This window comes from Melanotaenia boesemani, chromosome 13 (genome assembly GCF_017639745.1).
Source record: "Melanotaenia boesemani isolate fMelBoe1 chromosome 13, fMelBoe1.pri, whole genome shotgun sequence".
Taxonomy (NCBI): domain Eukaryota; kingdom Metazoa; phylum Chordata; class Actinopteri; order Atheriniformes; family Melanotaeniidae; genus Melanotaenia; species Melanotaenia boesemani.
Window position 1 is genome coordinate 25,976,756 of NC_055694.1, and position 23,991 is coordinate 26,000,746.

Genomic DNA, 23,991 nt, shown 5'->3' on the forward strand with positions numbered 1-23,991 from the left:
AGAAAAACATGGAAAAACACAGCTATACAAAAAGCAACATTAAATAGACCTTTATTCATCCCTCACTGGGGACATTTACAGTTTACAGACAGCTGTACATGGTATACACAGTATTCACAGAGCCCGAGATAAAAAATACACACACCTCTATATACATATATACATACAAAGAATATATATATATATATATATATAGTGAAAAGGCATTCAACAAATAAATATTATTATGAATATGTAGAGTTCTGAATTGAGCGTTGGGGCCAATGAAAATGCAAACATATGAGTATGTATATCTGCATAGTAAAGCCAAACGTGCAACTGGGACCTGTGCAGCATCTGACTGTGTGTATGTGAGTGTGTGAATGAATGTGTTGTGAGTGGCCCAGCAGCAGCTGTTGCACTCTGAGCAGCATTGGACGTATTCACTTATAAACCAGTCAGGGTGAATGAGTATGCAAATGGAAAGTGGACTAACGTCCCAAATGTTACATTTGCATGAAAACTGTTATACCAATGAGCTGACAGGGTTTCACAGACCCTCTGTCTTCATCAATTTTTCGAATTCTCCTTGGCTTTTGTGTGGATGTTTAAAAACTCACGCTGAAAAAACAAACAAACAAAAAAAAAAAAAAAAAAAAAAAAAAGCCATTTTCACTCATTTGTCTGTATTATACACAAATTTGGATTTTTTGGGGTTTATTTTAAAGAAACACTTCCTGCCTTACTTTTTAACCTCTCACACCTTTTACTTCTTTCTTTGCTGCTATTTTTTTCACAGACATGCGTTTCGTGTGCCACATGGGTGCACATACACTCAACCATTCATTCTCCACTGCCGCTTTTCTCTCACTTTTTCACTCGCTCCATCTTTCTTTTGATAAGAACTGATATGTTGAAAGGGTGTAATCAGAAAAAAAGAAAAAAAAATCCAACTTGCAGCACTCAGTGTGGGTGGGCATGAAGTAGATATGTGTATGGGAGTGTTTACATGTGGCTGTCTGGGTTTGTATGTGTCAGGAATGTCCTGTGCTTGTTAATGTTTGTATACTGAGTATGTGTGTCAGTGGATTATTTAAGTTGTGCTCCAAGATATGCCAAGGAGGTAAAATATGTTTATATTGGCGTTGTAAGTGTAGGAATACAGGTTGAGTTATATGTGAGTGTATCTAAGAAGCGGTGGGGGTGATGCTTGACTCCACACACCCTGTCATCACATGTTGCACCCTTCTGTAAACACACCAGGCTGACATCCAAGCCCATCTTGTGTTAAGAACCACACCACATTTGTTAGTTATGTTTTTGTTGTGTTCTTTCTCTTTTTTTCCTCTGATGTACAATCCTTTGGGTGCAGATGTTGCTATGGTTACCAAGACACTTTGAATGTCAGGAGGGGTTTGCTGAATTCTGATAGACACACACACACATTCATGCTTGTGCCACAGCCACATCTTTGCATGGATTATTGTTATTAACACAGCAGACAGTGAAGAGACAGCTTCAGGCTTCAGTGATGGATGCATGTGTTTGGATTTATTCTTATGTTACGTCTTTCTCTTTGCATACGTGGCATTTTAAAAAGATGCATACACTTGCTTAGGCCAACGGCAGTAGTTCGGTCGCACGTTTATCTCTTTTGGTCATGATTTTGTTCCAGTTTGCCAGTTGTTAGCCCCTGCTGGAGGCAATATTGCCCATCACTGTTACTGAAAGTTATCCCCTGTGTCATTAACAGTCAGTTGCCAAAGTGATTGAATTTACACTACACTGGTTATCTTCCCAAAGGCATTTGTCATATTTCTTGAGGCTGACTTCACTTAATATCTGATGAAATTCATAGGAACTGTGAATATGCAGCACAGGTAAACCCCCACAATCCGCACTATCTTCCTTGTGTGTACAAACAGATAACCACTAATGTATAATTTTTTTGCCTTTTAAGGTAAGCATAATTCTTTGCTGTCACTTCCTGGATTTGTAAATATATATAAATCAGCTATGTTGTGACAGCAGATAAACTGAGAAGCACATTAGGGGCAACCAGGCAGAAAATTGCCAGAGTTGGAGAAACACTTGAGAAGGCCATCAACAAAAAGGCATATAAACACAAACAATGAGAGAAACAAATACCAGTGCAAACAAATGCAGAGACAAACAAATTTGCCGTGCTTCAATGAATCTCAGCATTGGGCTGGTAGAGCCGACTGGGCCAAACCTGGGCCCAGGGGTGGGTTCAGATGACTTCATTTAGATTCAAAGAAACAGCAAAAAAAAAAAAAAAAAAAAAAAGAAAGAAAGAAAAACTCAAACCTAATAGAAAACCAGTATTGTTTGCATTTGTTTTCTCTGTAGAAGACTGCCTGCTTATTCTTTCACTGATTGCAATTCACTGGCTTGTTAATTAAGCCTTTTATTCATTTTGCATGTGGTTGCTTTTCACTCAGGATATGTCATGTCCCACAAATGAATTAATGCAGTGCATGATTGACAGCAGAGCCAGAAGGTAGCTGCCAAATAAACTCCCCTGATGTGAGCTTTGATAGAAAGGGCCTTAGTTTTCTTCCTTTTTGCTTGTTTGTGTTTATGCTCCACGCAACAACAGTTTCATTATTAGTCACCATCTAAGGTGCTGTTTACTGCTGTTAACCAAATATTGCCTTCTTTTTTTGCTGTTATTGGATTATGTAAGGTAAATTAAGGTAAATTACTAAAAACATTTTGTAAACAGCATCAAAATTAAATGAATAATTGGAAAATGAGTCAAAGTGTTGTGTTTCTAATAAGTCTACAGGTATGGATGGGGAACAGGCAGGTCTTACTACCAGGTTACTGAGCCTGCTTATCTATCCTAAAAAGCCAAAAGGATAAAATGATTGTTGCTGTGATAGCTTTGCAGTGTTGAACAGCCTTCTCCTTATTAGTGTAAACCTCTTTGCATGGTGTCAGAGGCTGATAAGCCATGGAGCTACATGCTGTTCTGCATGGATTACAGCAGTTTTGTCCAAATCTGCTCCTTCCAGGGCGACTACCCTGCAGGTTTTTGATGTTTCCCTACTCTTACACACCTTATTTTAATTAAATAGATCTTCCAAGTTCTCCACAAGCATGTTAATGACCCAATACATTTATCCAGATGAGTGTAAAGAAGGAAGAATCTAAAACCTGCAGGGCAGTAGCCTTTGAACACCAGATTTGGACAACGCTGGACTATGCTTTTCTTTAGGGGTAATTGTAACCTCCATTATTGCTTTATTGTTATGCAGTGTTATTTTTTATTATAGGCATTGTTTTCAAAGCTGTTTTTTTTTTCCGGGTCAGCAACAAAGACTATCATGTTCTTGATTTTAAACCTGTGTTGTTATTGTGTGCTTTGGATTTTATTCATTTACGTTTTGTGAGTAACTGTAACTTGGAGATGGATATTTCTTTTAGCCTGGTGTATTCATTAAGATGCAGCCTGAGAGAAGTCATCTGAATCTGTCAAGAGAAGTGCTTATTATGAACCAGAGCTTGTTCTACATCTTACACTGAAACAGTTTAGTTAACCACTGAGACATTGACCTTTTCACTGTGAAAATGCAACTCCCTCTATGATCTCTTTCCTTTTCCTTTTTGTCTTTTTTTTTCTTTATGCTAGATATTTTCCCCATTTCATCAAAAAAAACTCTCATCCTCCCTTTCAACCCTGTCATCTCTCTTCTCTTCTGTCTTTTCAGTCTTTCCTCCTCTTCATGGTAGCCTGACCTCCTTAAGATTGGTGAAATACAGTAGGCCCATGATACATTGCTGTTGCACTGAGGAGGGAGGCAGCAGCTTTGAGCCCAGCCTCATTAATTATCATTAGCCGCCTCTTTTAGGCACCAGATGTACACAAGGTGAATATAAATATGTGGATCAGCGTTAGCTTTTGTGCAGCTAATTGGAGGATGCATCACCTTGATGAGTGATTTGGTCAGATGATCATATGTTCCTGTCAGGTCACCACACTGCTGTGGCACACACGGGCATGTATGCAGGTGCACACATACGCTGATCTGCCACAACATTAAAAGAAACCACTGACAGGTTAAGTTAATAACACTAATAATCTCATTATGTATAATGTTCTGCAGGGAAACCTTGGGTCCTAGCATAAAGCTACTTCAGCATACCCCACCTGACTTAACCAACTTAATACAGACGCATTCACACACACACCCTGCAAAATGACACCTCCTGAGGGTAGCCAGCTCTCCCAGCATGAAAGCTCAGAAATGCTTTAAGTAATGTAACAAGGAGGCCAAGGCATTGACCAGGCCTACAAAATCTCCAGATCCTAAGCTGAACAAGCATCCCGCTTTGCAACCTGCAGGACTCGGTCAATCCCCGGCTTACTGTGCCAGACGTATGGGACACGTCCAGGGGTCCCACAATTAGACAGAGAACTTTATTGTTGCATCTGATTGAGGTTTAACCATAAGATAAAAGTTCTATGCATGTATTCTTCATCTCACCAGCTCATCTTCAGTCTTTTATTTTTTGATCTGTAGCTTGTTGAGCTCTCTTGTTAACTTGCTCCCTTATTCCCTAAACAAGTCAATTAGCAGGAGCCAGACACCCTCTCCTTTTGTCTCTCAGCTATGGGTGTCAGAGTTACAGCTGTCTCTTCATTGTTTCTGCTTGCTGGAACTCGGGCTGCCGGTACAAAGCTCTGAGTGGCCCAGCTTGGAGACTCTGAAGCTGGCGCTGGCACAGAGCAAGCTTCCCTTTTCCCTCTGGGTCTCTCTGGCTGTGGGAACTGCTTGCCACTGATAGGCTCATTTATATGTGTGTGTGTGTGTGTGTGTGTGTTTGTGCGCACATGTTAATTATTCAAAGTGTATTAAAGCTTAAAGATGCATCTCAAGATGCCTCTCTGATCATTGCCGTGTTTAATGGAGAGAGACAGATGAGATGTGAAGCGAAAGGTGGAGCATCCACAATAAAACATAAGGAGGAGGAGTGTAGCAGTGGCCTAGTTGTAGCTTGCTAAAACCACACTACCATACTCAGCACAAGGTTAGTATAAGAACGATGCAACCAGTTCTTTAACTACGATCACTCTTTACTACGTCCAGGTTTTGTTTAATAAATTTTTTTGTTTTTCGTTGTTTTGCAAATTTCCCACCTGGACTCTTCAGCTCCACACTGAGCTGCCTTGTTTAAATAAACAAATAGAAATCATATGCACTTATAGTACATTTGATAAAACCTGAAAGTTGGGAATGTCTCTGAAGCTTATATTTATTGAAGACTTCACAAAAGAAAGACAAAAGAGAATATGACTCTTTTAATTTTAACAGTTGTTTCTATACATGAGGGTCAGAGGTCTGGATGAGAAGTTTGTGTAATAATCCTCCTTTTAATTGTCCTATTATGCTAGGAAGATGGCAGATTGGGCAGCTCATTTGTTCAAATTGCTCAAGGCCAATTTGTCAAATAGCTTAGTAAAATTGGTTTCGATTAAATCTGTTGCTTTTAGTTAGATTTATTTTCTTTAAAGAAGAAATATAAAAGGAGGGTATGAGAGGAACAAGACAAAATAATAGGAAGGTTAAAAATGTGTTGTTAAGGGAAATAAAGACACAAGGGAAGGGAAAGTGGAGCTGTTGAATTAATAAGAATTAAAGATGTCTGCGTTGGAGGGAGAAACATTAACAGAAGGAGAGGGAGGACACCACAATTCAATGAAAGGAAGAAGAGGAGGAGGATGTGGGAGATGTTTAACCACTCAGGAGATGAAAGGGTATTTCAGTGTCGTGGCACCACCCGTGTCTTGTAGTGTCTACTCAATAATTCCATGTTCATTATTTAATGTTATCGGCCCAGCTTTTATGGCTGAATAATTAGGAATAAACGGAAGCTTCCCTATAAACAATCTGTCTCCTACATCAGCAACGTTATTGTCAAGTTTTTCTCCTTCAAAATAGGAGTTCCATTCCGGAATAACTTGGGTGCACCATGTTACTCTTACTTCCTGATTCCTTAACCAATCATATGCGACTCCCCACGGTTGCCTAACAACAACAAGGCAGCGTTTGGTATTTTATGTCGGCAAAAGAGCAGCAGGTATGGAAGCTAGTGAAAGAAGCGGACCAGACATAGTTTCAGAAAAACCTAAAAAGCCTCGGCATCCTGCTAAAAAAGCAAACGACCAAAAACGGAATAAAACGAGGATTAATACTGGAGAATCTTTTATAAGGTGGAGAAGTCTGAGATGGCAAAGTTTCTCCTCGATAGGTAAGCACCCGAATTTTGCTTAAATTAACCGAAATGCTTATCTTCATTTACAAAGATTTTAGTCTAATTTGCCTCTCACAAACCGGCAACCTACTCGAAACACTAGAATGCTACTTATTTTGCCTTTAATCTTTCCTTGAAGCCGGGCTGCTGAAATTTATTTGATTGTGTCTTAAGTTTATAGAACTTAGACAAGTCACTTTTATCTGTTATACTTAAACTGGAAATATCCAAATTTGTTACTTGAGAAGGTTTTTTTTTTGTTTGTTTGTTTGCTTCCATCATTCATTACTTTATTTCAAAGCCTGGTTTTCTCATACTTTACATTTTTACATCGTAAATGGGGCCATGATAAACCCATAATATTTACAGAGAACAGTATGAATCTCAGTCCAAACTGTGCTTTCCTGTGTTGTTTTTCTCATTTGACCTTAACTTCTCCCTCATGCCAAAGGCTTAATGAACCTCATCACACTGTTGCTCTTAAAGCACACAAGTAATCACTTGTGGAAAATTGATTTAGAAAGAGTTTTGATGTTGCCCACTGTCTCAGTGGGTAAATTAAATGGCCATCAAACTATTGAATGTTGCACTGAGGTGAAGGAGAGCAGTTAACTAGAATATCGGTTCTCCTCAGTCTTTTGTTTTTATGCAACCAGAGGTTATTTAGCTTTAGGAAAAAAAATATTCTTTTAACATTCTTGAAATGAAGTACATTCATGTAATTTACCATCATAAAGTAAAGTTGTGTATGAAAAAGTTTAATTGTCTAAAACTTTGAATTATGTTTGTATTATGTTTGTATTGTATTAGTCATTAAAAGTGAATCAAATTGGTTCACCCTATTTAATCCAGCATGAAGCATAAACATTGTGATGTACATTTAGTTCTAAATAAACTAGCTTTCTTCAAATGAGAAGAACGGCATGGAGCAAACAGACATTTCATTACTGCTCTGAGATCCATGTTTAACATGTATTTCACACTATTCTGCCGTATTGTTATTAGCTTTTCATTCATAACGTTATACATGACTCTAGTAACCCATGCCCATACAACAGAGCCACATTGTTCTTAGCCACACTCACTGCACTCATACACTCATTGATTATAGTCCTGGACTGAATATGTCATGTGTGGTCACTTTTTTAACACCCGTTCCCCTTTTAGGAATAGTTGTACTTTCCTCACTTCAATAAGGGCTGGGATATACTTGCTGTGTACACAAGCGTACATGTCAAATTGATGATGCTAGAGGTCAGTGCTAGTGGCAGTACACAGCACTTGGACTCTAAAATAATAATAAAAAAAGCCATCATTTTACCAATCTGTTGCCAACTGTGAAGGCATGAGTGTTTATCATTGTGCAACAGGGAGGAAAAATCATAGAGATGCAGGTAGTTGTGCACAAGGTCCAGCAGGGAGCTCCTTATAAGTATCCACTATTGTGACCTCATGTTTATGTTTTGGTTCACATGAGCACCTCTAGCCTTCAAGTCAGTGTTTTAACACGCAACATGTTACCTCATGTCACCACGAGCGGCCTGCATGCCAAATGAATGCTAGTACGCTAACAGCAAGTTTATCCCAGTCCTAAATCCGCACTTCAGTATTTGTTAGCAGATCGTCTTCCCATTTAAAAGGGAATTTTTTCCTCACCCCACGCAGGCCACCCTACATTCTGCATGTTCAGAATGAGGGATTGAATCAGAAATATTTCAGTCCATCATCAGTCTAATGGTTTTTTTTAAGGCTTTTAATTTATTTTCTTCAATTAATTGGCATTTAATGCACACAATTATGAATTAGATTTATATGGATTATAAAATCAATTTGATTTAACTGGATCATTAATGGATCACACTGAATTTAATTAATTTGCGTTATAATTATTTTGGACTGTATCTTTAGGGCCACTGATGACTTTGTTGTTAGTTGGTGGTATACAAATAATGCTAAATTGAACTGAATTGTATAGAGCACTTTAAAAACCACAAGGCTGACCAAAGTGCTGTACAATAGAATAAAAATAAAAGACAGTGAAACTATAAGTGAAATCCATCGATGGAAGTTTCCAAAGAGAACCATGTTTGTACTATGATGCTCTGTTGCTCACCCCTGATTTTGTGAATATAATTATTTGTTTTACTATATATGAAAGTGAGACAATCAACTAAATTCAAACCTTTGCAAGAGTTATTGCTGAAAATGAGAGGGATGGAATTTTGATGTAATTATATAAAAACTTTATCAACTGAAATCAAACTGTAAAGGTCAAGTAATTTTCAGTCAACCGATCGAGCATTTTAGCTCCACTTGTAGATATATTTAGTGATTACTTGCAGGTTTTCATGCATTTTGTGATACAGTAAATACTTACAATGCAACTAATAACCAGTGATGGGAGTGATGGCATTGAAATAAATGTTGTTACTTATTTCAGTAACAGGTAATCTAACTAATTACTATTTCTATTGTTACAACACTGTTACCGTTACTATTGCAATAAAAATAACATCTATCTATCTATCTATCTATCTATCTATCTATCTATCTATCTATCTATCTATCTATCTATCTATCTATCTATCTATCTATCTATCTATCTATCTATCTATCTATCTATCTATCTATCTATATATATGTATATATATATACACATATATATATATATATGCTTTTCCAGTATTGTTCAGTCTCCAGCCTTGGCAGGTCCACCCTGTTGTTATTACCCTGCCACTGAGAGTGCACTTTAGCTGGTTCAGTCAAGAACAGCCGGTTTATTCGCCTTGCTTCAATTTCTCTTGTGAACCTCTTTAGGCGGGTGGCCAAGGCTTGAAGTTGTTGTTTGGCAGTTTCTAGTGCTTCAGGTATGGGCATCTGGCTGTACCTCCTGGGTACCTGTTTTTTCATTGCACCTTCCTGGAGCTCTGATAATTGGCTCACTTCTCTCCGAGCTGCCTTGATTTTAGCCTCCGACCTCCTCTTCCATGGTGGATATATATCTTTATGGTTGCTCTTTGGTTGATAACCAAGCACCTCAAGGATCACTGCTGAGGTGTAGATCAGCTCATTGGTTTCAGTGATGGAATCGTTCTCAAGGCTGCATTCACATCTTCCAGGAGACTTTCAGATGGTGCTCCACTCAGCCTCTGTAATTGGCGTCGGGGTTGCCTGATGTTCATTTTTGCCATGATCTTGTCTCTTAGGTCCGTCGCTGCCTCGCTTAGAGTGATTGCGCTTATTGAGGCTCTGTACCCATTGTCTCGGGATGGGGAGTTGTTGTTAACTCCCCCCTGACCTGGCGTCCTGGCTCCCCCTTGCTGTAGCATTTGTATTGTATCTCATCAATCTCAAGCTGTGATAGCAGTTGCCGTCTATGGATGTTGGAACGTTGAGCTACTAGTTGTTTGGCAGTGAGTGTTGATTGTGGGTTTCGAAGATTCCATATTTCCCACATTCTCTGCATGTAACCCCTCTGACTAGGGTCACTGGAGTAGAAACATTCCTACAGAGCCTTGTTCTCGCCTCTCATCCATTTCCGTGTTGTTCCAGTAGCCCACTTCTCGCCAGGGTGCTCTGGTTCCCCAGCACCTGACACAGACCTTGTTTGACCGGGCAACGTCTGAGCAGTTATGTCTTGTGTTCCCTTGTCTCTCATCATATGAGATAGGCAGTAGCGCAGAGGGTCTTGCCTAAGTACCCACACAAGGTGTTGGTAATTGCCCCGGCGGGGATGTGAGCCCAGGTCTGAGTCGAATGACTTACTATATATAAATATATATATATATATATATAATATAATGCTGTAACTCCATCATTAACTCTGTTACTTTTTGCAAGAAGTGAGTAGTAACTTTAATTAATTACATTTAAGTAACAAACTCCACATTGTTAATTACTAAAGCTGTCATATAAATGTGGTTAAATCAGCATTTGCAATATCACTGGTGACTTCAGCCACTAAGCTTTGTGTAGGGGATGGATGGAAGGGGGGGGGGGCTCTTCTGAGCATTGGCCCTCCAGCTGTCACACCATTTTTACCTTTCAAAATTAAATAAGAGGGAAGAAATTAATCCTATTAAACATGACAAGGACTGTACAACTTTGCAAGTTTTCAAAAGTAAATCAGAAAATTCTTATGATTAATTTGAAAGTAAGTCAAGCTGTTGCTTTTATTCATATATTCAGTAGAAGAAAAGCACCACAGTACATAACAGCATGCAGCCTTTAACTTTACTGCTTCGAACCATCTCCCTCCATATTCCCTGCAGTAAAAGGCTGCAAAGAGTGGGTGGACACTCCAAAAGGCTTCCAACACAGTTCAAAGGGCCTTTTATTGAATAGAAGTTTCTAGTCTGCTGCGATGGGGTGCTTCACTTCTTCCACCTGAGACTGCCGCTGGGGAACTTGGTTCATTTCAGTAGAACAGATGAAAAGTTTTCTTGTTGAAAAGAAGCAGAGGGGATGAGTCATAAATTAAAAAAACAAGATTTAACAGGTTTTACAAAGAGAAGTGATTACTTTCAAAAGTTTTCTGGCCCCTGTGAATTTGCATACTAGATATTTAAGTCTCTTTGTTGCTAAGTTTTCTGTATTTATTATGCCTTAAACTTTCCTGACCGAGGACTTTTGGGACCAAGAGACTGTAACTGCTCAATGTGGGACATGAACCTTTGTACCTAATAAGAAAGTTGGTTCATTCATCACTGATTTTTGTACTGACCTTGAAAGGTTGGCTGGTTCTTAGGTGGGTCACAGAAGTCTCTTATTATTCACTGGGTCATGTTCTAAAATAGGTTGGAAGCCTGTTTTTGGTTAGTTCCCGCATGTCAAGGAGGACTTTGTCATTTTCCTCTCCTAACATAAAACAAAATTTATCAAATTTTGATCCTCCAGGGAGAAAAAAAAAGAAAGAAGATAGAAAGAGAGCAAGCAGGGGCTGCATTTAGTGGGCCATCCTGAATAGCTTCTTGTTATCTGTCATGTATCCATTATGTCACCCTCAGAAACAGACACACACTCACGCACACACATTCACAAGCAGATTGTGCATTTTTAGATACTGTTATTGATCCACTTGCTGATGCTTATCTCCTACATCCTCCTCTTGAATCATCCAAGTCTGATAGCATCCCTATAGACATGCAATCACACTTGGCCATCAGAGATAGCAAACAGGACACTTCTATACTAATGGAGACATGTGATGAAGACCTCTGTAGTCAGTCTAGTAAAGATCAAAGTAGATACAGGGTATTTTCTGCAGCTTGATGTTTTGTGTCTCAACTTTGACAAATTTCTTAATCTGTTCTAAAAAGGCAGCTTTTTTAAAACTTTTCTTTTTTTTTTTTTTTTTTTGAGCGCCCAGTACTAAGATAAATAATCTGATGCTGATAATCTGCTGCTCATGAGCTAGATTAGAAAGTTATAATTGAGTTAGTGTGTTTTAAGTAGAGCTGGGTACATATGTGTATGCATGCGGTGATGCAAGATTTAACTGCTTGTGTTTTGCATGTTTAAATCCCCAAATATAAACATAGGTGTTTTAACAAGTATTAAGACAGGCAAATGGCAACCACGAAGAAGCCACAATGAACGCTGCCACAGCCAAATATCTGCAACAAGTAAGGCAAGTCCTGAGATGTCAGCTCAGTGGCAAGAACAAGATCTGGGCAATTAACAGCTATACCCTGCCTATGATCAGACACCCTTCTGGGGTAATAAGCTGGCCAAAGGAGGAAGTTCAAACCACAGATGTTAAAACATGGAAGCTGTTCACCATGCATGGAGGGTTTCACCCCAAATCCAGTGTCCAGAGGCTCACACTAACCACACAGAGGGAGGCTGAGGTCTAGTGAAAATCAGGGCCACTATCCAAGATGAAACATCTAAGCTCCCTAACCCTAACCCTGTACCACCAACAGATAGCCAAAGTGGTAGATATGAACAAGTCCTACCAGTGGCTAGAGAGGGCTGGACTAAAGGACAGCACAGAGGCACTAATTATGGCAGCACAGGAGCATGCCTGAAGTACCAGAGCAATAGAGGCCCAGATCTCCTACACCAGGCAGGAGACCCCAGTTACAAGCTGTGCAAAGAGGCCCCTGAAACAATCCAGCACTTCACATCAGGGTGCAAGATACTTGCAGGCAAAGAATACAAGGAACGCCATAACCAAGTAGCCGGAATAGTGAACAGAAATATCTGTGCAGAATATTAACTGGAGACCCCCTAAGTCACAATGGGAAACACCTCCCAAGGTGGTGGAGAATGAGAGGGCTAAGATCCTGTGGGACTTCCAAATAGAGACTGACAAAATGGTGGTGGCCAACTAACCGGACATAGTGATCATGGATAAGCAGCAAAGGAAATCCGTAGTGATCGATGTAGCTATCCCCAATGATGGAAATATCAGGAAAAAGGAACATGCAAAACTGGAGAAATACCAAGGACTCAAGGAAGAGTTAAAGAAAGCGTGGAAGGTGAAGGCAACAGTAGTACCAGTGGTCATCGGAGCACTGGGGGCCATGTCCCCCACACTGGAGAAGTGGTACCAACACATACACATACCTGGAGAAGCATCAGACATCTCCATCCAGGAAAGCACAGTCCTCGGAACAGCTAATATACTGTGCAGGACCCTCAAGCTCCCAGGACTCTTGTAGAGGACCCAAGCTTGAGATATACATAAAACTCTTCACTCACCTAACCTCCCATCTCCCCTGGGTAGATGATATCTATATATATCTATATATAGATATATATAGATATATATATCATCCAAAGACATCTTGTTAGGTTAGTTGGTCACTCTAAATTCTCCATAGGAGTGAGTGTGTGTGTGAATGGTTGTCTGTCCCTCTCTGTGTTGGCCCTGCGATGGACTGGTGATCCAGTCCATTGCAGGGCAGGTTTGAACTGGAAAAAATTTTGTTGCACTTGTCGCAGTGACAATAAAGTTTTCATTCATTCAACTTGGCAAACATCTGCTGATGTAGCCTAGAGCAGCAGCCAGGGTCTAAATTTCTGTGCTGCCAGTAGATAACCAGTAATCCAGTTAACAAATATTCAGACCAAGACTTCCTGTTTTGTGAGCCTATTTGACCATAATTTTATGAATTTTACCCATTCATTACACTTACTTTTTTGTCCTCCTTAGTATTTACCGGCATTTGGCTTAAACTTAATTAGACAATTCTACTTAGACTAAAAATTTAAATTAACTTCCAGTATGAAATTTTTGCTTTCTCTTGGTTATAGAATCAAGAATCTAGAGCGGTGGTTTTCAAACTGAGGGTTTCAAGATATTTTCAGGGGGTTGCTAGATAATTAAAAAGAATATATAGCCCACATTTATCAAATTAATATGGGATTTTTTTTATCAGGGCTGTCAAAATGAACCATTAATGAAGAGAGAAATCTTTGAAATTAGCACATTAATTTTTTCACACAATAATGCATAAACAACAAAGTTAGTGCACATGCCATATTAAAAATCTGAATCTGACATCTCTGTGGAAGAAGCTGATTTTGGTGCCTTTTCACAGCGGTAAACCACCAAAAACCAGTTTATCCTCCATATTTATGAAGATTCTGACAGTTTCCCAGCTTTACATTTAAAGGTTGGCTGCAAAACAACCCATCTGACACATCACACTTTAAATCGCTAAGTCGATGTATAGGGATGGGGGTCACGAATACCAGTGTATCTAATCTTGGGGGTCGTGGCTCAAAAAGTTTGAAGACCACTGATCTAGAGTCTATATCTGTGTTTCTCAGTGCTGGTCCTTAGGACCCACTGGCCCGCATAATTTAGAGGTAACCCTACTTTAACCCACCTGAATGAAATAAATGGCTCATTAACAGGCTGGGGAAAAAGCTCATTAAGCTGAATCAGGTGTGTTGTAGTAGGAACATGTGGGGTAGTGGGTCTGTGAACCTACATTGAGAAACACTGCATCTTCATAGAGATAACCAAAAATGTAGAAAATGTCCTCCAATAGAGTCTTTGTCCTTTATCTTTCAAGAGTGCAATGGGCTTAAATGACAATTAGATTGTTTTGTTTTATTTTGGGGGAAATAGTATAAAAATCACAAAGCAATATTGTGAAGTTTATTACACTTTACCACATCACATTACCATGAAATGTTGCCCAAGAAGTATTCTTAAAACTTTGATTTTACCCTCATAGGACAGTCATCTGTGGTCCTAGCAGTGGTACTATTTTACTTTTTTTTATTTAATCCAAGCATCTGGGCCAAAAGTTTTCCGAAATCTTTAAGGTTCTTGAAATTACTTTACTTATGTTCCTGGGTTTATATTTATACAGCATGCATGTTAGAATTTGAACCCTCTCTGTACAAGAGAAATAGATCTAGTTAGCTTTGCTGACAGGGAAAAACAATATTGCTTACACTCATGTAAACCAGATACAGTAGTATATGAGGTGCATACAATCCACATTTTAAACATGATTATTCGAGAGTATCAAGGCCCTCAAGAGTGTTGCTATATAGCTGCAGTGTTGATAGATTTCAGTTTATGTCTGGCCTTTGTTCGACCTCCTTTCTGGGGTTTTACATAAAGGAATTCAGTGTACAGGCAGCCTGCAGGGATATTGTACTACCCTGAGAGTACAACTGAAATGGGATGTTACTGTGATTTATGCAGCAAAAAATTCTCATTGTTTTGCCCATCTTTATTTGCTGTGGGCTTATAAAAGTCAGACATATAAAAATGAATAAAAAGTTATTAATGAAAAGAGTGAAAGGAGTAGTAAGACTAGTGTTTGAGAAGATCTGTGTGTTTACAGCCGTAGGAATTGTCTGTGTACACTGAACTGGGATTCGGCACAATCCGCTGCACACCTGGCATGCGACTGTGTTACTTTCTGTTAGATTTATTCTCTAAGGGTATAACTATATTAGTGTCTAAAACTGAGACATTGCTGAACAGATGACTCTTTCTCTCCTGGGACATGTGGTCATCATATCAGGTCTTTTCTGTGTGTTTGTGTGTATATGTTTGTGCGTGAGTGTGTGGAAGAGAACCGGTCGATGGGGTCTCGCCCCCTTCTTTCTGAAATGGTTCATTGGGCTGTGACGTTAATCCGTTGGGACCCTTCACACTGTGGTGACCCCCACCAACACTCGCACACGTAGACAAACACACCAACTACCTCATCCATCATACTCGAAGGTTGTCTGCGCCTTAGTGAGGTGGCCTCATTGGTGACAGCCAGCAGCCAATCGGAAATCTGGCCTCATCTTGTACACCATTGTAGATCTGAAGTCCACCAATTCTGATGAAAAGCAATTAGAAGTGATTTGGAGAAAGTAAATAAAATATATGAGGACCGTGAGTGTGTCAGACATAAATATGGATTAAATACGTTTCATTTTCTTCTGTCCTCCTCCTAAAATAAACTTGCTTCTGCTCTCTTTTACAAACATGTCCTCGAAGCAGTTTTATAAACAACCCTGATGTGTGTAATGCACACTTATTATTTTTTCCTCTCTGTCTCACTGGCCTCTGTTTGGATGGCCTGCTCAATGTTCCAAGTATTTTACCCCAAAAGACATCTCCCAGGAGCCAGTGGAGAGTGAAGGATGAGGATAACAGAGTGGAGGGTGGAAGGGGAAAAGAGAGGCGAGTTAGGGAAGGGAGGTTGTGGAGGAGAAGAAAAGTCAATATGAAAATGCAGCAGGGCGTCCCAGATAGCTGGAGGTCATGAGTCTGGGCATCATCATGGTTAAATAAACCACAGGCCAGGTGGGGACTAGGAGAAGGAAGATATCAGAGGGGGTGTATGAAGAAGTTGTATAAAGGCAATAAAAAGAATTTGAAGTAGGAAAACTTATCTAAAACTTATCTGTTGGGAAATAAACTAGTGCATCAAAAGCTTTAAGGTGTTTTTGTTAAGTAACTACTGGTGGTATTCTAACTGAACAAACATTGGCATTTTAAAACTAGAGTATATATTCTCAACTCAGCCCAAAGTCTAGTCTACTGAAAATTATTAATCATTTCACTATCACATTTTTCTCTTTACAGTTAAGTAGCTACAGTATATTTGAAGAATTATGCACCAGCACATCAGTGCATACATTTGTGACCAATTTATTAACTATATTAAATGTAAGGATTAAAGCTGACAGTCATCTGATCAGGAATAAGTTCAGCCAATGCCTCTTTCATATCTTTTTCTCTAGTTTCTCACAAAGTGAAGTCTGATGCAGCATTTTTGTGTCAGTGTGACTGCAATAATCACACATACTCTCTCTTCAGAAATTCAATATCAGATGATGACAAGTCAGACTGTAACAGCTTTGGTCCTCTTGGAATATGGTTTTCAAGGCACAGCTTTGCTTTGCCTTACGCAGCAGTAATGTAAACTGTAGGCTTTTGCTAATCCAATGTCCAGTATTCTACCAGTTGCTGTTTTCCCTGTAAATATTCAGTTTAGTGCTCCAGATGCCCTGGGTCTCCTCAGGCATCTTCCATCCTTGATGTGTTGCTGTAGTTTTTAGTAAAAATTACATTTATTTGCACTCCACATAAATTAAATACTTAGATTTGCAATTGTTTACAGCAGAAAGAGTAAGTAATTTGTAAGATAGCAAATCACAGAGTATAAAACAACTTTGTTATATTGTAGCAGTTCTGTAATTTGTGTTTCTAAGTTTTCTGTTGCCTTTCCCTAATTATTTGGTCTTCATCACAAGGAGTTGATCTCTAACATCATCCAGATATTGGAAATGCCACACTAGGTATGATCAGACCAGATCTAAAAGTCAAAGCTGTCAGTTAAATATAAAGTCCAGCTTTGATTCTGGTGGTTTAAATGTCCAGGTGAAGGGATTGACTGCCTTTTTTCTGTGGTGCACATTTTGTTCTTACAACAGGACACTAGGCAGACTAATTTAACTAATATAAAATTTTATTATTTCTCTAAAGTGACCAGGATATAACCATGTTTTTTTCAGACTTAAGTAGCCACATTGGGAACAAATACATATGAAAAATCAAACATTTATTAAAAGTGTAATTTAGCAGTAAAGCGCAGTGAGTAGCCCAACAGACGCTTTAGGAAGCCGATAACAGAGATGTCACAGTTAGTACAGAAGAGGAGCCCAGGCTAATTTCTTTCTGAAGACTTACCTTCCCCTCTTTGATCACAGCATCTGTGTGTTTAGCCCCAAGGCTACTGTAAAACACTCCACAGGCACCAGCATTAGTTTGTTGCACAAAGCCAGAGGGCAAGATTCAGCTTTGAATCTGAGTGAGCGTGTGTGTTTTTGAGAGTTGGAGGCAATGAATGTGTTTATGTTCAGTTTGTGTGGGTGAAATATGTATTTTAGGTATATTAAGGTATATGTACCAGTTTGCATGTCAACCTGTGTCTGTATAACATAGTTGGGTATAGGTTTGGCAGGGAAACTTGACCTCTTTTATTTTCATCTTCCACTTTAATGAACAACTGTATGTCTCCCTCATTGCGCCCCCTCATTGCTTCTCATTTCACCTCTCTCCCTCTTTCTTATCCAGCATCACCACTCATCATCTGTATTTTCCATTCATTTTTTATTTAGACAGCAATAATTTGAGATCTTGACAAGTGATTTTTGTAAATGCGCTTAGAGGTATCCGATACCCATGGCTGACAAGCATCCAGCGATGGAGAATGTAATCGCCGGAAAAATAAAGAGGACATATGTGCAGCTAGCCGTTATCCTAGCAAAAAAATAAGAAAAAATATCAAAAACAAGGTGACAATGAGAGAAAAGGAGAAGAATGATGCTCAAGAGAATATAAAAAAAGATCAAGTGCAAGCAACAGAAAGAGAGAAAAGAGAAGAGAGAAAGAGCGGGATTAGAGGAATCCCCCAGGTAAAAGAGATTGTTGTGTCTCATTGTGTAGAACTGTTCCACTATCTGATGCAGACTCAGCTCTGACACCTGTCACCGCTTCTAATGAAACAGCTCCCACAATCCTCTGCTTCGAATCTTTTGTTCGTTTACCGCCTGCTTTTGTATGTTTCCACTCTTTTTTTTTTTTCCTTTATAGGTTTTTGCAATTGTGTCTCCGTACTCTGAATGTAAGACCTATGTGGGGTGATACCTTTGTATGTGTGTTTACGCATCTCTGTGTGTGTGTGTACTCCTCAGAGGAATGCAACTCTGCTTTTCATTATAACTGTGCATCTTTAATAAGGAACAGATCTTTAAAAAGTATGCGTGTGCATGTCTGTGTGGTGTTGAAGCAGCAGGTAACTGAATCGGCAGAGGGAAAGCACAGATGTGAAGCAGTCCCATCGTGTGTGTGGATGGCAGCCAGGCAGGATGTCCAGCCATACTAGGAGCAGATGCTTAATAGTGCTAAACACACACAATGACTGCAACCTCAAACTCTGAGAACTAGTCAGAGCCAGATTTTCATCTTCTTGCCTCCTCTTGTCTCAGCTTCTCCCAGACAGAATTTGAGGGATGAAGAGCCACAAAGGCAAGGGCCCTCGGTGCACACAGCCATTATCATGCAAGGTTTGGTATTTATCAATTTTGTTGCAGCGTAGGATACGATCAAATCTCACGACAGGTCTAAGATTGTGTATGCAACTTTGAGTCGGTGTGGATTAGCAGTACAGCACAGCAGACACTGAAAATAATTATTAAGCAAACCTCTAACTGTCAATTAAGCATAAGCAGCCACATATTCAGTAACCAGAATTAACTCATTTGCAAAACAAACAAAAAAAAATATTTAAATGGATTCCCAAAACTAATAAAATAAAATAGCTTACTGATACCGCTTGGAGTGCACACCGGCGCACTCAAAAAAGATTTGGGAAAGTAAATCTGATAAACGGCCTAAGCCCAGAACAATTATAACAGCTCAAATTTAAAGTGGCCCATAAATCAGTCTACACTACAATTTCAAATAATGATAAATACAAACAGAAATCTGTGTTTGCAAATAAACTGATACCTATATTCACTCTTGGAGCACTTCATCATCCCGCTGGCAATCCCTGCCACAGAGCAGGAGCGCAGGTTCAGCAGTGCGCACACATGCACACGTGCCATGGTGGAGCGCAGCTTTGGGTTGCTGAAGGGCAGGTGGATGTGTTTCGGACCAGGACGTGAATGCTGCTTTACTCTTCGGATAAAATCTGTGTCATTATTCTGTTGTGTGCAGTCCTGCACACCATGCTATGGCTAATGGAGAGACTTTTAATGTCCCAGCGCAGTCAGAGGCAAGGATACCCAGAGAGTCGTACCCAGCACAGCCTCCACTGGGGGCTATGCGCAGGAGACAGGAGCTGATCCGTTGTTTCTACACCTAAAAGTTGTAGAAGTGCTCTGTTTATTCAGCCAGCTAATGTTTCCCATGCTATAGAACCAAATGTGCAGTTCTTTACTAGACAAGTGGAAATAGGCCACCGATTTTCTCTTTTGTAGGCTATGAAAATCGGTTTCATATAACAGAACTTTGAACACAACAATGCTTAGCTAATGTAAATAAATACAAACAATATTTAGCAGTATGAAAAAGTTTTATTCACTTTTTTAAGGTTTTCATTGATCTCTTTTAGCGTGTCATTTATTTTTAAGTGCACAAAGTAAAGAATTGTGACTTTCATTTACCAGTCATGGGCTATTATTGAAATTACCTTTGGAAATTATGATGGATTTCAGCTGTCGCATTTATCAAGGCCCAATCATTCCTTCGCTGGGGTCAGATGGATACGAACATTTCATAAATCACACGTGGATCAAGTCGTAAGTTCATTCCTGCGATCAGATGTGCACTGATTTCCACCGTTGTTTGATAAATGAGGGCCAAGAAAACAAAATCTGCCAAATGAGTTGTTCTTGGTTGTATTGCATCGTATTTATAGGAACAGCAAAACATTTTCTGCTTGTGAAAATGTGCCACTTCTTATCATACCACTTCATCACCATAGTATGCACCTGCATTTGTTCACTCTAAAGCGGTATTCATGCTAACTTTGTATCTTTCTTTTTTGGCTTCTTCAGTCATGTTAGCCATTCTATTATTGATTAAAAGCAGGTTGGGTATGTGTGCTGTTAGTTTGCACTTTTCAGTCTCACTAACAGATAGTCTGCTTCACTGAGCTCCCTGGTATAATTTGATCTCAAATTGGCCTTCTTTTTCTTGCATGGTCTATCTGCAGGCAGTTGGAGAATAAAAGAGGAATCCAACAAAGGCATGCACCTTATGCACCCTTTTTTTGCTTCACATGCACATTAAGAAAATTAAAATGTGATTTTCTGTGTGATGGAATGTTTTTTGTTGTTGATTATTTTTTATTTTATTTTTTTCCCCGCCAGTAGCCAAAGAGACCAAGCAATTGAATGGACAGTTAGCCAACAACTTACGCCATCTATTGGGTGTTTGCTAGTCTTAACATGACTTTTGTCAAAGTTCAGCCATGTTGGACATGACATCATTGATGCTGCGCACTCAGCCTAAATGGACAAGTCCATGTTAATTTACAAATTTTATGTTTATTTTTTTTTTCCATCTTGTCCTGTCATCATGTTGCTTATTGTCATAGCAAGCAAAAGGATGGTCTTGCTGCCATTTTATACCAAGCAAATAATGCATTGCTAAGGGATTCTAGGTGGAAAAACATTTGTTGCTTTAGTATTGTTCTTAATATTAACTATTGCTAAGTTATATGCACATGTTGGACCTAACAAGGTGAAACAAAGGAAGGGAAAGAGTTGGAAAAGGAAAGCAGGAGAGAGGAGAAGATAGAAGAGACAAAGATACACCAGATAGAAAGAAACAGCATCAGCTAATCAACCAAAGCAGGAAAACCAGACAACCAGACGCTACACCTGTACAGAAACATAACTGAAAACACTCTAGGGCCTTCGTAAGAAATCAAGGCCGACAATTATCAGGAATACCAATAAAATACATTAATCATAACAACCAAAATGCCAGCAAAAAAAACAAAAACAAAAAAAAACATATTTGTAGCTATTGGTGCTATTGGTGATTGAATCTACAGGACAACAGAGTGACCGTATGAGCATATGTTAGCGAAAGTGAGTGCAAAATTTAAGTGTGATCATCCAAAGGCGACCCAAGGGGGTCTCGACCCGGCCAACCAGCAGCCACTACAGAGCACGAATCCGAGCCAGCCCACCACAGAGATGTCCATGCATAAAATTATGATAAAGAACAGTGAGTACCCATCGATGCCAATAATCATTGGCCAACTATTAACTGGTTTGAACTTCTGCTGAGTTCTTTCTGTGTAGAGTTTGAATGTTGGGTTTTCTGATTGGTGTCTTTAAGTTCTCCCTTAAAGTGAGAGTGAGTGGTTTTTGTCTCTGTGTGTTGACCCGGCAACTGGCGACCTGTCCAGGATGTACTGTGCCTATGGCCTGACAGCCTCTGGGAAGCAGAGAAGGGAAAATGGGTTGCATTGGACTAAGCTGGTATAAAATAGGGATGTGCATGACTTATCGGCTAGTCGAAACACTGCACACAAAGTCGACTGCTATCGACTGTTTCTGCTGGAAGGTTATGACTCATTGCGCTGAGATGCAGAACTGTTTCTTAGTGCTTAGAGTGCTACAGCGAGCAAGAGAGAGGGAACAAAAAGAGAGACCCACACAAAGGGTCGATCTGAGTCGGGGCAGTCGAAGTAGAAAAAGTTAGCTGTGAGAAACTTGCCTGTTTTTCAGCAAATGTCCAGTTTTTTTCTACAAGTTTCAGCACTCAATTCCACAGCTCATCTGGTTACAAGCGATTCTGTGCCTGAAGGGAGCAAACCCAAAGCTAGCTGCAGCTTTAGCCCAGGAGGGCTACCACCTCCCATTTATGGTCTGGAGGTGGAAGCAGGAAAGTTTAACAGCTGTTTCTGCCTGAATTTTTCACCTATAGAGGAAGCAACAGCCCAGAGCAGCACAGTTGGAGGAAAAAGACCAGACAGAAAGAAGAATGCTCCTGTGGGCGTGGCATTTAGTAGCCCTATAAACAGATGCTACATCTTCTTGATGCAGCCAAGCTGAGGTTTGAATCCTAGCATCTCCCTGACGTTCTCATCCACTGTAAAAGAACATTAGTACCCACAGAATAAAAAAAAATGCCCTGAATGTGGAGCACACACATTATACAAATAGCATTTTTACACACATTTTTATCCAATTTTCCATCCTTCACGTAGTATAGAAAATAAATGGATGGGTGGATTGGATCCATAAGTAGTTAACAAAAAAGAAATATATATATATATATATATATATCTTTGTTTTCACCCTTGGTCAAACAAGCTGCCTGAACAAACCAGGATTCCTGTTGTGGGGTTTACATCTTAACTGAAGTGCAGTACTGAGTAAATTATAACTTATAATTATGACACAGTCTGTCATTAAGTGAAGGATTGTTTGCTGCAGGAGTGACCAGGCCAAATGGAAATAGTGAGACACAATGAAAATCTGGAGCTAAAGGCATTCTAATCATCTCCTCTATCTCAGTTTCTATGTGCAGCATGTTTCACAATGCACATAAGAGTTTAACTGACTGATCATCTTCAACACCTGCTCAATATATAGGCATATATTCTTAGTATAGTCACCTCTGGCTATAAGAGTATGCTACATTTTTGGCCTCCATTAAGTTCCCTCTGTGTCCCCAGTCTGCAAGTTACACTTCAGACTGTTTATCTTGTAGTGTGAATCTGCTGGTATGGCTTTACTTTGGCTTTTGCTACCTGATTAATTAGCACAGTACTCTCATTTATGTTCTTTTATATGATGTGGATATAAATGTTTGCTATCAAAATAGGAAACTTAGAATCTATATAAAAGTGTTTAAAGCAGGATATGACTGAGCAGAAACATATTTGGTTATCTGGATATACTTTGTAATCATTTGCCTTAATGGCAGAAAAATATTGACGTGTTGAAAGGTAGTTCAGTGGTAAATATAGACTTTAATTATACTATCTTTGTACGAATATACAACAGCAAGAATGTTTAACTTCTCACTAAATTAATCCCTCTCATTAAAAACGCCCTGAATGTTAATTTAAAAACAACATACTAAAGAATATAAAGAATCTGCCGCCCACACACATGAATGTGATGTCGCAGAATGTCATTATCAAAGCAGATAAAAACAGTAAAATAGTAAAAATAGAGCATGTTCACTGAGCATGTCAGTTGATAGCTCCATATTATTATTATTATTATTATTATTATTATTATACTTTAGGCTAAATAAGATATTTGGTTTGATTTAGTAAATATATATAGTAAAGCTACATTTTTGGCCAAATATCAATACACTGAAGAGCAGCAAGAAGAAACCTGCCCCCCCTCTTCCAATACACTGCTATTTTACAGTAGAGCACAGTATTCCACTGCCCTTTCTTTCCAAGGAACTGTTTATATTCCTAAGAGATGCTGCCTCAGGCTCTCAATTTTGTGCTTGCAGAAAGAACAAGAATATCCTTTGGTGGGTTCTTTTCAGCAAAATCATGCCTAATATCCATAAAAGCCTCATTAACATGGGAAGGGGGTTGATTACAAAATGGCTTGTACTCTTAATAACGAGTCACTGCTGCATTCAATATTTGGCATTTCATAAAAAGCAGAGTTGATCCTTATGAGTGTTAAACATTTGTAAGTGAGGGATTAGGGTTGGTTAATGTCAGCATGAGATCATAGAAAGCTGGAAAAAAAACGGACTCG

The 23,991-nt window shown here is 39.2% G+C and overlaps 1 protein-coding gene across 2 annotated transcripts in view; it reads left to right on the forward strand.

The window, feature by feature from the left end:
* Window positions 1–23,991, forward strand: part of LOC121651197 (plexin-A1-like) — a 262,523-nt gene that overhangs the window by 150,179 nt on the left and 88,353 nt on the right. The window lies entirely within an intron of this gene.